This window comes from Equus quagga, chromosome 11 (assembly GCF_021613505.1).
Source record: "Equus quagga isolate Etosha38 chromosome 11, UCLA_HA_Equagga_1.0, whole genome shotgun sequence".
NCBI classification, from domain to species: domain Eukaryota; kingdom Metazoa; phylum Chordata; class Mammalia; order Perissodactyla; family Equidae; genus Equus; species Equus quagga.
Window position 1 is genome coordinate 26,950,523 of NC_060277.1, and position 16,646 is coordinate 26,967,168.

Sequence of the window (16,646 nt, forward strand, 5' to 3'; positions counted from 1 at the left end):
CAGCATTTTTCCCTCTCAATTTTTCCCTCTATTTCTGGGTTTCCTGAAGCAGTAAAACCACTAATTTTCTGTGGGCTGATTATTTTCCATGTGAGTAGATCTGGAAATTTTCCTAAAGAATCAGCTTTTGGTTGGGTTGATGCTGAGTCTTGTTTGGGGAGCTGCTTTCTGCCACCATGATTCGGGGTGGGTTTGATAGAGGGAGCGTCTGCTCTTGGTACAAGGCGGGTGCAAGGGTGCTCACCGTGGTTGCCTCACTGGGGCTTGCATTGCATGCACCAGTGTTTCTCTCTCCTGTCCCAGAAACAGAGAGCTCAGGCGTTCCTTCTAAAGTTACCTCTCTGCCTTAGAAGGCTGGCAGAGCCCCTCAAACCACAGAGGAGGTGCCAGCATTCGTGCTGATCAGGTGTGTGCCCTGAGTTTACAGCTGAGAGATGTCAAGGCGTCTTCCATTCACCAAGGCAGCCTCTCCCTTAACCCCCCTCTCCCCATCAGCTCTGTCCCCTCACTCCTCTCCTACTACTTAGCTCTCTAGAGATTAGACCCCTCACCCCCTTTCTTCATTCTGATCTCCAAATCTTCTCTATGGTGTCTTCAGAATGTGGGAATTTTTTTTAAAAAAATGTACACAACTTCGTTTTAAAGCAGCATTGGTCTTGGGGTTCATTAATTAGGATATCACACTTAACTAGAATTAACTCATTCTTAGCGAAATCCTCACTGCCTGGCACAGAACCTGCGCAGAGTGGGAGCTCAGCCATTAGTGGTTGAATGATGCATGAAGAGCTAAGGGATCACATTCCTGCTTGGGGTTTTGTGTTTTGTTTGCTAAGTTTGTCCCTTAGGACTCTTGTCCCGTCACAGACCGTATGGAGGAAAATCAAGAAATGAGTTTCTTAGAAACAGCTCCGTCAACAGTCATACTCCTTCCCGCCCCTCCTCTGCCAACAGAGGTGAGGCTGTAAACAGCTCTCCTCAGAAAACTGGCACTTGGAAAATAGAAACCAATTAGCGAGCTGTGAAGTGGCTCAGGAGAGTGTCATTGGAGAGGCGGGAGGGAGAGCACGCACATCTGGGACAGAACCTTTAACGCGTAACCTTTTGGAAGACAGCATTGATTGTAAGTAGGCTCTGAGTTTAACTGTTCAGTAGTTACTGAACTTCTTTAGATGTATCTTCTTGTGCTTTGTGCTTTTAAGATTGCAGACTGGGGGGGATTTATCAAGGGGAAAGTCTAGACAGTTCTTTAGGGAAATGTTTTATGAGCTATTCTTTTGCCTTGCATATTAATCCTCAGGCTGCCATGACAAAATAGCACCGACTGAGTGGCTTAAAGAACAGAAACGCATTTTCTCATTGTTCTGGAGGCTGGAAGTCTGAGATCAAGGCACTGGCAGGGTTGGGTCCTTCTGAGGCCTCTCTCCTCGCACATGGCTGCCTCCTTGCTGTGTCCTCGTGTGTTGTCTCTCTGTGCATGCACCCCTGGTATCTATTCTTGTTTTATGAGGACACCAGTTATATTCTATTGGGGCCCATCCGTATGACCTCATTTGACCTTAATAACCTCTTTAAAGGCCCCATCTCCAAATACAGTCACATTCTGAGGGGCTTGGGGTTAGGACTTCAACACATGAATTTTGAGGGGGACGTAACTGCCCATAACACCTTGTTTGCTTGTGGAAGTAAAGAGTAGAAGAATATGCCACCCTCACATATTCCACTTTGGCATAAGGATAATTTTGAGTTAAAGGCACTTGAAAAACAACAGATGCAAGAAGGTTGCTCTGACCTCTCGTTTTTTTCCTAAAAGGAGAAGACCAAGCTCCCATGTGAAAGATGCCCTCCCTAAACCAGGAGGAAAGAAACATTCTTATCACCAGAGACGGAGAACAGAGGCTGAGAGAAATCTGTACAAACAGATCTTGTGAAAATAACCCTTATCTTCTTTAGTCTCCCTATCATTATGGTTATTTTTCCACAATTACAACTTTTGTTCAACCTAGTATATAAGTTAGGCATTTAAGCCTGACCGCTTTTAGGGTCTTCATTTTCCTGTGAGGGCTCCCATATGCATGTAAAAATATCAAATAAAATTTGTATGTTTTTCTCCTGTTAATCTGTCTTATATCAACTTAATTCTCAGGCTGTGAGATAATGGAAAATATATATTGGTCTCTGGTTCCTGGCACAGAGCACGTAAACCCCTTGTAATTGCCTAAGTGATAAGAACACTAGAAGCATCTCTTGTTCTAACGTTGGTCTTTGACCTCAGTTCCTGACACAGGGCTCCTGAAACCCTTGTAACTTCCTGGGTGAAAGGAGTGTCTTGTTTTAATGAGGTGACTCTGGACTCCTCAATGAGAGCTGGTTACCAGAAGGACCAAGTCATGATTAGAAGCTTGGAATTTTCAGCCCCACCTCCCATTCTCTTGAGAAGGGAGATGGGGCTGAAAATGCAGTTGATGTTCACTCATGCCTATGTGACAAAGCCTATGTAAAATCCCAAAAGTATAGGGTTTGGAGAGCTTCCAGGTTGGTGAACACATAGAGGTGCTGGGAGAGTCACGTGCCTGGAGAGGGCATGGAAGGTCCACGTCCCTTCCCATATACCTTGCTCTACGCATCTCTCCCATCTGGATGTTCATCTGTATCCTTTATCATATCCTTTTATAATGAACTGGGAAATGTAAGTGAACTGTTTCCCTGAGTTCTGTGAGCCGCTCTAGCAAATTAATCAAACCCAAGGACTGAGTTGTTGGAACTTCCAATCTATAGCCGGTTGGTCAGAAGCACAGGTGACAATCTGGGCTTGTGACTGGCATCTGAGGGGTGTGTGTGTGTGTGTGTGCAGGGGGCAGTCTTGTGGGGACTGAGACTTTACACTGTGAATCTGACGCTATCTCTGGCTTGAGTCAGAATTGAATCAAATTGTGGGACGCCCAGCTGGTGTCGCAGAAACTTGCTCATTGTTGTGATGACAAACCTCCACACGTTTGGTGAGCAGAAGTGTTCTCTCTGAAGGTAAAGGAGACACACAGGGAAGAAACTTATAGTAGGGAAGAACTGGATTTTTCCCTTCATAGGAAGGAAAAAACTGAGTTTTTCCATTTAATCAGGCCCAGCCAGAGACTGTAACAGGGTAGAGGGAAAGTCTTGCCTTCCCCAGAGAAGCTTGTTAACTACTTGGTGTTGGTCGAAAAACAACATCCTCTCTCCCCCTCACCCATGCTTTCTGCCAGTTCCTGGGATTGTTGAAATGGGAAGGAGTTGTAAAGAGGTGAGGGGGTTATTCAGGGGTTCCTAGAAGGAATGTTGTGAGTATGAATGCCATTCCAGGGGTCCTTGGCCCTATCTCTGCTTTGCCTCTGTCTCTCTCGAGATCATTTATTCCTTGTTCTGTTTTTCAGAAGTGAAAGAAATTAGATTTCAGAATCATTTGACAGGAGGAGAGGAGGTGCAAGAAAACACACGCATGGTTACTGCAAATCCTTCTTGTGCTTTCCTGGGCACCTAGCCTCTCTTTCATTTGATGGTTCTGGGTCTCCAGACTGGCTTGATTCTGGAAACTGGGCAAGGCATCCTGACTTCATCGGGATGAGTGTCTTCAGCCTCCATCCTGGATTTCTTTGATTTGTACAGTTTGAGTAGTACCCTTTTGGGCTACTCATGTGTTTTCCGCAAGGAATATTACAGTTGGGGCCGGCCTGCTGGCGCAGTGGTTAAGTGCACACGTTCTGCTTCGGCGGCCCAGGGTTTGCAGGTTCGGATCCCGGGTGTGGACATGGTACCGCTTGGCAAGCCATGCTGTGGCAGGCGTGCGACATATAAAGTAGAGGAAGATGGGCATGGATGTTAGCTCAGGACCAGTCTTCCTCAGCAAAAAGAGGAGGGTTGGTGGTGGATGTTAGCTCAGGGCTAATCTCCCTAAAAAAAAAAAAAAAGGAATATTACACTCATGAACAATCTCCATAACTCTTTGTAGGTAAGGCCACTTGGCTGCCACTCCAACCCTACCATTCATTAACGATAATTGCATCCACCTGGCTTCTGATGGTTAAGCACTACCACCTGGCCCCAATGAGGGAGTGTCCTATCATTCTCATTGCTATCAGGGAGCTCAGTTCTGCAAAAACAGAGCTTCATCCCTGGCTTACAGAGGAGAGCTACCCCTAAATTCTTAGAGCTATTGGTACGCCTGTCACCAGCACGTTCCTTATTGCTTTGGTGGATCGTGTATGCTCTGGACTCTCCGATGGAGCACAGTCGTGTAGCCTATACCCACTCTAGCATGCCCACTTCTCTGAGCCTTTTACTCCCTCTTCGGCCATCTGCCAGGGCAATTCTGGTGTTTCAACCTCACTTAATGTGGATCATTCTTTTTCCTTGCTTCTTGGGGCCATCCTAACAGCATGCTTGCACCATCTCTTGGGGTTCTTGCCAGACTGTTGAATCTTGTATTCCAGGACAGTGCTCCCCAGTAACACTTTCCTATCCAAAATAATATTTTGTCTGCCTTGAGTCCTGTCCCATGGATTCTCCCCCAGCTCCTGCCAGTATCTGCAGGCTAGGTCCTGCAGCTCCTTGGGTGCATGCCCCCTTGCCACTTCAGCTGAGTTATGCTATAACTTAAACCTGGTGATTGGCCTGGTGGCCAGGATAGGCTGTTGAGGCAGATCGGAGGTGGCACATGCTGTTTCATAGCGGGGTGGCCTCTGCATTCTCTTCAAGAAGATGGGAGTACTAGCCTACAACAGGGAGGGATGGACCAGTTCTGCGGGTGCCTGAATCCAGATGTCCCCATCTATTGTCAGGCTCTTCTTATCCAACCAGGGCCCTGACCTTGGCATAGCGACCTTGCCTCGTTTGAGAGGTTAGCTTTTTTGGAGCTACCCTTGTTATTAAGTCCCAAGCCTGGTCCTCTGCCTTCTCTGCACCTCTGCTGCATGAAAAAAGAGATTCTCTATATGCTAACAAGGAGGCCTTCTGGCTTTCACACTTTCACACTTTTTAAAGTTGATTAATTACTCTTTAGTCTTTTGTTGTCTTTTCCTAATGCATCAGTTGGGCTTAGCAGTAGCCACCTTTACTGTCCTTTTAGTTACTATTTTCCCCAAATTGCTCCCATACCTGATGCAATGCACCAGCCAGCGCATTTGCTACCACCAGTGAAAATTTAAGTATTGCACTGTTACCTTCTGCTGTCTGTGCTCCCTATTCCATCAGCAGTGGGGTTCTCTTTGTCCCCACCATGGCAGGTGATCCAGCTCGAAAATCCCATTTTAGCATCTGCTTTCTCAGACCATTTCTGTTATCACCTGTCACAGGTTGGGTTCCTAAGACTCAGAGACAGAGATTGGTAGGTAGGAGGTTTATTAGGGAGTACTCTTGGGAACAATACCGTGGGAGAGAAGAAATCAGAGAAGCAGGATTGGGCAGAGGGAGAATTTGGCTGTGACAAAGGCCTTCGCTGACCCCGTAGGGAGCTCTAAAGCTGGCCCTTGAGACTTGTCCCAAGTTGCAGTGAAGGTCTTTCACCTCCATGTTGAACAGTCATTGAATGATGGCTGCTCTGGGGAGGGGTCTTGACCCTCGGTGAGGCAACTCTCAGAAGCTGGAGTAATAGCAGAGCCGCTGACAGTGGAGGGGCTCCTGCCAGCAGCACTTCCAGAGGATGGACGGTAAATCTCTCCATCCTGAAGGGATGGCTCATCACAGCATCCATGGCAGCAAAGTTGTAATAACGTAAACACTAAACTTTGATCTAACCAAAAATTATGCTATACTTGAGAGAAAAACGTATGTGTTTGTATGTATTTGTCTATGAAGTTGAGGAGTGTAAGAAAGAAAATCCTCTTTCATATCACAGGAAGATGATAGATTAGATCTAAAATTTTGTTTAAAAAATTTAAAACCAAAAATCTATGAAATAGGCTGCACAGATGTAATTTACTCAGCTATTTCTGTCTTCCCTTTATTGAGGATGTGGCTTTGTCTACCCACCAGGATGTTATATTTATAAAGGTTTTTTGCCAGTAAGTTTGTAATAATAAAGAAAGATATTTTGCAGCTAGTTTTTAAAATTTCATTTTGCAGGACAGAAAGCTAAAGCACCTATTCAGTGCTGGACTGACAACCTTAGTGTTGGTAAAGACAGAAAGAAAGAAACAGACCTGATATATTTGGAAGGAATTAGTTGCCTCTTTCTTAACAAAGAATGATAATGGACAATTTAAAATTGTTTGACATCTGTCAGATTGCTTTCACTCTCACAGTAATCCTCCAGTGTCAGTAGAGCAGATATATTATCCCCATTTGATGGGTGAAGAAATTGCGGCTCAGAGGGGCTGTGTTTTACCAACAAAATCTGTAAATAAATACTGGACAATTAATTTAATTATCAATAGGTTTACTTTATGTTTCAATTGGATATTTTGAATTTTCAAACAACTGCTGATAAAAAGAGCTTGTTTAAATGTTAAATTGTGTTACATGGCAGACTTTTTTCTACCCACGGGTTTTCTAGGGTAATCTTTGACAAATAAACTTGTTCTAGAATAATTTTTTCAGGCTTCAAGAACATCATGTCAATACCCAGAAAAACTCACTCTGCCTTTTAAAAGATCTAAATTGTCTGAGCTGTCAAACAGCAAATGGTGGAAGTAGACAATTGCATTCCTGTTGGTAAATGAGATATAATTTGTGTTGGAGGATGTTCGGTGTAAGTTTAGAAACTGTAAAGTAAGACAAAAGTGTTTGGGTAGCAGAGATGGCTGCCAAGCTGTAGCAGGTTCTTAACCGTCATAGTTGCCCACAGTGCCATATATGTCAGGGTACCAGGGAGAACATTGGAGAAGGTCTTAGTTCCACTCTGTGAAGCACTCTTCTATTTAGAATTCTCTGAACTCTTCATTTGGTCCATTTATATTTTTACAGGGAATGACTTCAGACTACTTTGGCCCTTCACTGTTGCTATAATCCAAATTACCCCCTTTTTAAAGTCGTCTTTAAATAATATAAAATTCCATCTGAACAGGTACCCACTAAGTGCATTGATCTCAGGTCCTCATTGCTTACTAAACACTTATTAAGCAGGTCGCCGAATCCTAACCTTGTAGACGAGAGTTTACTGCACTGAAGCCTGAAATTACTGCCCACAGACCTTCTGCAGCACTTATATAAGACATGAAAATAAATGTGGGGCAGGGGTGGGAGGTAGGGCAAATGCAATATTTTAATGAACTTTAGGCTTTTGTTTTTATAATAAATTATTTGATTTATTTTTAAAATACTTAATTCATATATATTGTGCAAAATTCAATGGTACAAGAGTCATCTGTGAAAACAGTCTCTTCTCTCCCCTGTCGCAGAGCTCCTAGTTTGTGTCTCTAGAAGAAACCAATCCTTAGGTCCAGAGATAATCTCTTACACGCACAGGCCTATACATAGATTCTGCACAAATGGCAGCCTACCACATACTTCTTATACACATACTCCTCCTGCAATCCAAGTCAGAACATATTAGAGCTACAAATTTTCTTTCCCAATGGCTAAATAGCATTACACTGAATGGATATACCATAATGTGTCTAATCGTTAAAAGGCGTTCAGGTTGTTTCCGATCTTTTGCTATTGTAAGCAATGCTGTAATATGGTTTTCTGGGATTTATATTCTTTTTATTTATATCTGTGTATTCAAACATTTTAATTCTTATAGCGTTATAGTAATAGTCAAGTGACTACTGAGGACTTGAAACAGGGCTAATGTCACTAATGAGCCAAATTTTAAATTTTATTTAATTTTAATTAAAATTTAAATAGTTACATGTGACTAGTGGCTATGTGTTGGACAGTGCAGTTCTAATAGATTCTTGCTTGTGTATAGAAAGATGACTGATTTTTGAACGTTAATTTTGTACCCAGCCGCCTTATTCAAGTCTTCTGTTATTTAGAATAATTTTTCAATTGATTTCCTTGGGTTTTCCAGGGTTTTTTTTTTTCTGAAAGTGATAATTTTACCTCTTTCCTTCCAATTAATAAAACCTCTAGTTTTATGGAAACAATGGTACATTCACAACTTCATGATATTAATTCACTCAACAAATGCTAATTGTCTTCTGAATGTCTTGGAGGATACAAAACAATGAAGACATATTTGTTGCCTTTAAGAATTTGTAGGATGGTGGATAGGACTATCTCATAGAGAAGTATAATGAGGCATAATAACACCCTTGATAGAGATAGGCAATGGTTTTGAGGGGGCAATGGCATAAAAGTTCCTCAAGTGGTGTGTGAGTGTGTGTATGTGTGTGTGTGTGTGTGTGTGTGCATGCCTGCATGTGTGTATGTGTGTCTGTGCAGGCAGGGGAGGACTTTTGGAAAGGGTATGCCTGGGCCAAGTCTTAAAGAATGAGTTAGAATTAATCAAATGATAGCTGGAAGAGGACAAGTGGATTTCAGACTAAGAAGATAGTAACTTGTCTATAAAGTATATATTTTAGTATTATTTTTCTTTTTGATTTATTAAAAAATGTTTACTCTTCTGATATAGGCATTTGCTCAATTATCTATACAACATATTGATCAGGCATATTTTCAAACTCCGTTTGTGTTTGGAAAGTGTGAGGGTTTTCATTAAAACAACGCATGATAAAAATAAAAGTGTTACTTTCAACGAATGCTTAAGTCGCCTGGCTATAATGGTGGCAGTACAATTTAGCTGGTAGGTTAATCCCAATTCCAAAGTTAATTTTATAGTAGTCCTAGTTTCTTTGCTAGTAATTATTTCATACTGGCAATTCATTAAGCCTCAAAACACGTAATCCTTTCCTAGTGGAAGTACTCTCCTACCAGGAGGTTTTAGGTTCCATACAGAGCCAAAGGGATAAACTTAAATTTCCTTTGAAACTCTTAGCTAAATTGTTTCTTTTAGAAGTTTTGAAATTCTAATTAATCAACCAAAAAAAATAATGCGTATTGAAACTCTTTCATACATAATGCTACTCCTTTTTCTTTCTCCAATATTATCCAAGTTTTGATTATACAAGTTCCAGTATTATATAAGCTCTAGGTCAAAGCAGCAACTTGCCAAATGATCAATTTATCAAATTATATATTTACCCACTTTGTGTATATTAATTGCTCATAGTGTATATCAATTTATATTTTGCTGAGGCCTCAATGTTCAGGGTATTTGGAAAATGGGCACAACATGATTGTCAAGAGTTTTGTAAATGTCCACTAAATAGAAGCATAAAAGGCCATGGAATAGATTGAAAATGGTAGATATGTATCAAATTTGGTGAATTAATCTCACCCTTCTTTATAGTGATCTTTCTGTACTGTGTTGAAGCTTTTGCCCAGTACTGAAAACTGGGTGTCTTTTCCTCTATAAATTGTTACCTCTTCAATGTAACTAAATAAACATCCTTTTTTTTTTTATGGAAATGTTGATTTCCCAGGCATTTCACCCTTTGGACAGTGGCGCACTTCTGGAGCACTCAACTTCTATATACTTATGGTGGGCTCACCCTGAAATGTAGTTGAAGTTGTTATGCATATAAGAAAAGGCAGTGAGAATGTAAATGTGAAATCACTTCAGGCCCAATTCCTTCATGGTCTACCAGAAACCCTTCCTTTCTTTCCCACGCAAGAAAGCAGACCAGTGAATAAAGAGTAAGATGGACAGTGGTGGGTGTGTTGGTTAGGATAGGCTGTTATGCTTCATTAACATTCTACCTCAAGTTCCAATGACTTCAAATAGCAGAAGTTTTTAAAAGTTTTATTTCTTGCTCATGTTACGCATCTGCTAGGTTGACAAAGGGGCTGCACTAAACTGAGTCACTCAAGGACTCAAGTTGATAGAGCAGCCACCATTTTGAACATCGCTAGAGAGAAAAAAGATCTCTGGAGAGATTCAATCCAGCAAACTCTGGCCCAGGCACAGGACACTTCCACTCATAATGCATTGGCTGGAACGAGGCATATGATCCCAGCTAACCACAAAAGGGTCTCAGTGGAGAGAACTGGAAATATTTGACAAACAACGCTAATGATTACCACCACAGTTGTATTGAAAACGCTTTGAAAGAGCAGTTTTGGCAAGAGAAGAGATGACCTCAGCAGAAATAGAAACAATGCAAACAGAGCTGGATCACAGTGTTGGCTGTTCCATGATTATTCACATTTCTCCTCCGTAAATCTGTTTTCCAATTCAATTCAGTTCACCTTAATTCAATAAACATTTAATAAATGCCATAGGATGCAAGATACTTGGTTATACAAGGGTGGGCAGAAGCAAAACCATAGGTATCACTATTTCTTTCTTTTTTTTTTTTTTTGAGGAAGATGAGCCCTGAGCTAACTACTGCCAATCTTCCTCTTTTTGCTGAGGAAGACTGGCCCTGAGCTAACATCCATGCCCATCTTCCTCTATTTTATACATGGGACGCCTACTACAGCATGGCTTTTGCCGAGTGGTGCCATGTCTGCACCTGGGATTTGAACTGGCAAACCCCAGGCCGCTGAGAAGCGGAACGTGCAAACTTAACCACTGCACCACTGGGCCAGCCCTTCACTATTTCTTTTGAATGCTACTCTCAGGCTACTTTGGTGGCCACATTCAGAAAAACTAACAAAGTTTGACAATGAACTAAAATCAGATCTAATCATATATAAGCATTTAGAGTATAATAATGGTGTGGACAGACACTGAATTAATTTTTTTTCCAAAGTTATATCCCTTCCTCTTACTAAAATATATAACAGATATGTTTGACACATGACACCAAAGTCAAAAGCCACAAAAGCAAAAACAGATAAATTAGATTTCATAAAAATAAAAAGCTTTACTGCTTACAAGAAAACCATCAAGAAAGTGAAAAGACAACTCACAGAGTGAGAGGAAAAATTTGAAAATCACATATCTGATAAAAGACTTGTATCCAAAATTTGTTTTTTTAAAAAGCCTCTAAAACTCAACAATAAAAAGACAACCCAATCTAAAAATGAACAAAGGATTTGAATAGAAATTTCTCCAAAAATACATATATATAATTGGCCAGTAAGCACATGAAAAGACAGTATCATTAGTCATTAGAGAAATGCAAATCAAAACCACAATGAGATACCACTCCACACCCACTAGGATGCCTATAATAAAAAATATAGACAATAACAAGAGTTAACAAGGATGTGGGAAAATTGGAAATCTCATACATTGCTGGTGGGAATGTAAAATGGTGCAGCCACTTTAGAAAATACTTTGGCAGTTCCTCAAAAAGGTAAAACACAGAGTTACCATATGACCCATCAATTCCACACCCAGGTATGTGTTCAAGCAAAATGAAAACATGTTCACAAAAACACTTGTACGTGAACGTCCCTAGCAGCATTATTCATTCCAAAAGTGTAAACAATCCCAACGTCTATCAACTGATGAATAGCTAAACAAAATGTGATAGATCCACACATTGGAATATTATTCTGCCATAAAAAGCAATGCTTCAGCGTGGGTGAACCTTGAAAACATTATGCTGAGTGAAAGAGGCCAGACACAAATGGTCACATACGGTATGATTCCATTTGTATGAAATGTGCAGAGGAAGCAAATTGAGGGAGACAGGAAGTGAATCAGTGGTTGCCTGAGGCTGGGAGGAGAGTGGAATGGGGAGTGACTGCTACTGGGTGTGGGGTTTCTCTGTGGGATAATGAAGAAGTTCTGGAATTTAGTGGTGATGGTTGCACAACTGTGACATCAATTTTATTAGTAAAATATGTATAGTTACATATGTATATATGTATACGCACATCCAGATGATGTACTTTTCTGTTCTTTCTCCCTTCCTCCACAGAGAACATATGTTACCTTTGTAACTTGAAAACCTCCTAAAATCAGTTCAAATTAAATTCAAAAGCTGAGATCTTGCATTTCCCTAATAATCTTTTTTTTTTTTTAGCTATTTTTGTTTTTTTCTTTTTTTTTTTCCTTCTCCTCAAAGCCCCTCAATACATAGTTGTACATTTTTAGTTGTGGGTCCTTCTGGTTGTGGCATGTGGGACACCGCCTCAGCATGGCCTGATGAGCAGTGCTATGTCCACACCCAGGATCCAAACCAGCGAAAACCGGGGCTGGCTGCCAAAGTGAGCGCACAACCTTAACCACTCAGCCACAGGGCCGGCCCCTCCCTAATAATCTTTAAGTGACCCAATGCAGATTACATCATATGAAATTCTAGAATAAGCAAAACTAAGTTGTGTTGGGGAAAATAATCAGAAGAATGGTTGTCTCTGGAAGGGTGGGAACAGGGATTGACTAGGAAAGGTCATGAGGAAATTTTCTGGGGTGACAGAAATTGTAGTAATGGTCTGCATGTTGATCAGTCTTTGGGTTACACAGGTGTACGCATTTGTCAAAACGCAAATTGTACACTTACAATTGTTTGATTTCATTGTATGTAAGTTTTACATTAAAAATAAACAAATATTGGGTATTTAGGGTAAAATATTTTAAGGTAAAGTGCACTTTGAGATATATATTTTTAAAATAAGGTGGATTAATGGATGAGTAGAGATAATAGAAGGATAGCTACGTGATAAAGTAAATATAGTAAAATGTCAATGATAGAATGTAGGTGGTGGGCATGTGGGAGTTCACTGCTTTATGTTTGAAAATTTTCATGATAAAGCTGGAGGAAGAAGGGACCCAATATAAAGACTTCACTATCTAGCCATCTGACTCCAAAAACTCCACCTTATTTACTTGCCTCCTCTCCCACTACCTGTCAGGTATTTTTACTCGATTGTGGAATTCATCTTCAGCCCCTACAAATCATTCTTGCTTTCCTCGTTTTCATTAAGGGTAACATCATTCTTCCAGTTGTGAGCGGTTCTCAGGATAAAAATCACATTTCTTTCTCTTTTCTCCCATACTTTCTAAGCTCCAAATTTTTCTGATTTTCACTTTTTCTCACTTCTTTTCCCATTAGCGTCACTTGAATTCTGCACCGGTTACCTGCATCCTAATGGCCATTTCCACAGAGAAATAGAACGGTATAGCTAAGAAAATAATCTGCTTGTAATTTGGTGCTCTAGATCTTTTTTACATGCTTGCTATAGAATGGTTCTGATAGAATATTGTATTAGAATTCACTTAGTTATTGTTAAGTCTTAACACTGAATTCATCTCACTTCCTTTTAGCTTGTATGTTAATGACCTGAAACCAGTTTTGGCTGATTTAGGTGCATACATCCCTATCACCGAAAACAGAAAGATAAGAAATCTATACTATGATTGGCCTGTATAGACAACTAGTCCTGCTAAATGAACTATGCTAAAATTGTCAATTATCATCTTGGCAGATATCTGACACCGATTCTATCATACTCTTCTGTAGGTCCCTTTTGCAACTAGTTTATCTTAGAAGATTCATCAAGGAGTGAGATTAGTGAAATTGCTTATCATTAGATACCCCATGGGTACTTTTTTCCCTGTTGGTTATACTAGCTGTCCGTTGGTAACAACCACCTTAAAATTTTCCCATGTCAAAATAATTGCAGCTAAGATGTAGTATTTTGGGACCTCAATTATCTACATATCTATACTTTGGAATGGAACTGAGTTTTATAAGGAAGAACTTGGCTCTGTCAAAAGCATTTCCCTGCAGGAATATGGGAGAGCCATATTTTGGAAGGCTTCATTCTTAAAAGAGCATGTTGGTCCTGCTCTTCACTTGGTTGATAGAGCACAGGGGTCTTTCGAAGACCTCCAGGTCTTTGAACCCTGTGTTAGTCCATTCTTTATCAAAAGCTCATGGAAGTTGCTTTAAAAATATTCAATCCATCAGTTCTTCCAGATATTTTAAACTTTATCCTCAGAGGAAGCCAGATCATCTGGGAGCTATATAACTGGTCTGAGCATAAGTTTTCAGTAAATTGCAATTTGGCCAAATGCCATTAGTTTACTATGTATCTAACAGTGTGTACAAAAATGACTTACATTCAGGATTGTTTGCGTTTGATTTACAGCTACAAATTATTGAGTGCTTATTCTGTCCAGCAGCATATCAGGCAGTGTATCACTTAAATTTAATCCTCCCAATCATCCCTTGGAATAAATATTATCTCCATTTTACAGGGCAGGAGCTGTGTAACCTGTCTGAAGCTCAGACAGGTTACACAGCTCCTAAATGTCTGTAATAGGATTCAAACCCAGGTTTATCTGATTTTTAAATCTGGTGGCCTTACCCACAAGGAAAGCTACAGGGGGATTTCCCACTATGGCACACTGTACAGCCTTAAGCATCTGTATAAAGACCTTGACGAGCATTTTTGTCTTTTATCTTATTCCTGGTTTTACCCTTTTTCTCTGCTGCAGCCCTTCACAGATTTCTTCAACTACTTACTTTTATACTATAGTAATAATATATTTTTAATAAACTGCCTAAAATCTCTTTGGATTTATATTCCATTGAAGTATAAAGAAAAAGAAATTAAAAAGTCCCTCTGAAATCCTGTAATAATTACTTTTATTTAATGTTGGCTGGGTTTTTCTCGTGTTACTTGCCTTTATTAAATTTTCAGCTTACGTCCTAGAGCACACACTGCTGAAGTTATGAAATAACTGAGGAAAGCCTTCTTTTTTAAACTGTCCTCTGGTGCTTCTAAACACAATGAATAAATTTTACGGTAGGCTTGCACAGCCAACGCACATTTGGCCTTGGTATATAGATAATCAGATGTTTGAGGAAAGGGAGGGAGATTAAAAGTAGTTAATGAATGAAAGTGCATAGTAGAAGCTATTGTGAAAATTCCATTAGTTCACTTCCCTGCTTTGACTGGAACAGGGTGTAACATACAATGTGCGGAATCCCTGAGGTCTGCTTACTGGGGCCCTATAACCAGAGAAGAGTCTCAGTGTCCTTCAGACTCTGTTCCAAAATCCTAAAGGTATTTCTTCTCCACATGAGAAGGTACAGGTGATTTCCTAATAGCAGTCACCATTCTCTTGTCATTTTTAGAAGCTCTCCTTCTGTACCATGCTGTCTTTTCAAGGTCCTCTGTGTTCCTGACAACCTGGTGTTAAAGAGCCAAAGAGGCCAAAGAGAACATTCTGCTCCCTGGTTTGAAGTGATTTTCTTGGTAACGCTAAGTGTGGGCCAACACAGAACACTGGTTTTCCCACTTGCTCCCTTGGCTCTGTGTGGTTTTGGGGTGCCAAGTTTTGTGACCTCATCACATTTTTTCACTCTGGCAAAGCTTTTGTTGTTGACTCTAACTTTGCTTTGTTTTACTGTGTCTTATCAAGGAACCTATCTTACCCCGTAGCCACCTTTGCCTTTCAGAGGTGCCGTGCTGTAGCCGCTCTGCCACTAAGAATTTCAGGGTTTGATTAGCTGAGACACAGAAACCATTTCCCACTTAAATTCCCAGACAGTGATTTGGGAAAATGAGGCCTACTAGGCTTAGGGTACAGATGGAGGAGAAAGAAAAACAAATTATGTATCATTTTATACTAGTTGAGTATTATTATGCGAAAATGGCAAATGTTTCACTTCCCTATTTCCAGATTCATATCATCAGTACAGCTTAAGTAGAGATACAGGAATAAGATAAATTATATAAATATTCTTTGAAAAATTTTTATTTCAAATTCTACACACACACAAAAAAGTCTGGGGCAAATATTTATTTGCTTGCTTTTTACATGATACTAGCTCCCTCAACTAAGATGGTTTTTCTCTTGTTATAAAGTAATGCAATTCTCTCTCATGAATTTCTTCGTTTTTCAGGGATTCAGACTCAAAATTTATAATACTAGTGGGCCTGGCACAGAAAACTTTTATGTAAAGTTTATCTGATTGAGTATCTGGGAGAGGATCCCAGGAAGGAGAGAAAACGATTAATGAAAAGTAACAGGCAGGTTAAATTCCCACCAGGCAACAGTCCAGGGGTTCTGCAAAGATTCTGCCTCTTATATTCTTCCCTCATGTACTTCACGTGTAGAAAAATCTCCTTTCTTAGTATACAAAGGGAATTTACTAAATAATAATTCAGCTTCCTACTTATACTTACCAACTATATATAAGTATCAACTTAGAACACCTGATCAACATGAGATGACAATGGTGTTCTGGCAAAGACAAAGAAATCCAATGATGAAGCTTTATAGTGGGCAAATGTTTGATTTTCATTAGATTTTTTCAAATTTTGAATACAGATTCCCATTAGTGTCTCTTTGTGTTCAAGAGGCCCAAATAGAGAGCACGTGTCAATAAAGTCAAGAGGGTAAGGAATCCCTAAGGAACAGAGAATCTGCGGGAGGCCATGGGCCTCCTCTCTTTGGCATCCTCACCAAAGTAGCTATAAGTTTTTCACGTTGGATATTACTTGTGTATCTTGAAACTTTGTCACTAAAACCACGCTCCACTACCTACCAAGTTTCAAGTCCAGTATGGTCTGCTAGGTTACAACAGATGTTTCTGTGACATCAACGAGCTCATTTGTGATCGGTAAATAGAACAGACGCGGTGTAACACGGAGCTGTTTCAGTTCCTTGGCATGGGGCTCTGGAACAGCAGAACTAAAATTTTCATCTTTAGCAGGAAAGGAAAACGTTCCCATCATCACAGCTTTATTTTTAGAGAAATAAA

General features: G+C 40.3%; 1 protein-coding gene across 1 annotated transcript in view; it reads left to right on the forward strand.

Annotated features, from left to right (window-relative positions):
* The first annotated feature begins 1,039 nt into the window (after positions 1–1,039).
* RTN4IP1 (reticulon 4 interacting protein 1) overlaps positions 1,040–16,646 on the forward strand; it is a 95,606-nt gene continuing 79,999 nt past the window's right edge. The window contains exon 1 of the mRNA XM_046675096.1: positions 1,040–1,120. The gene's annotated coding sequence lies outside the window, so the exon portion shown is untranslated. The remainder of the gene's footprint in view (positions 1,121–16,646) is intronic.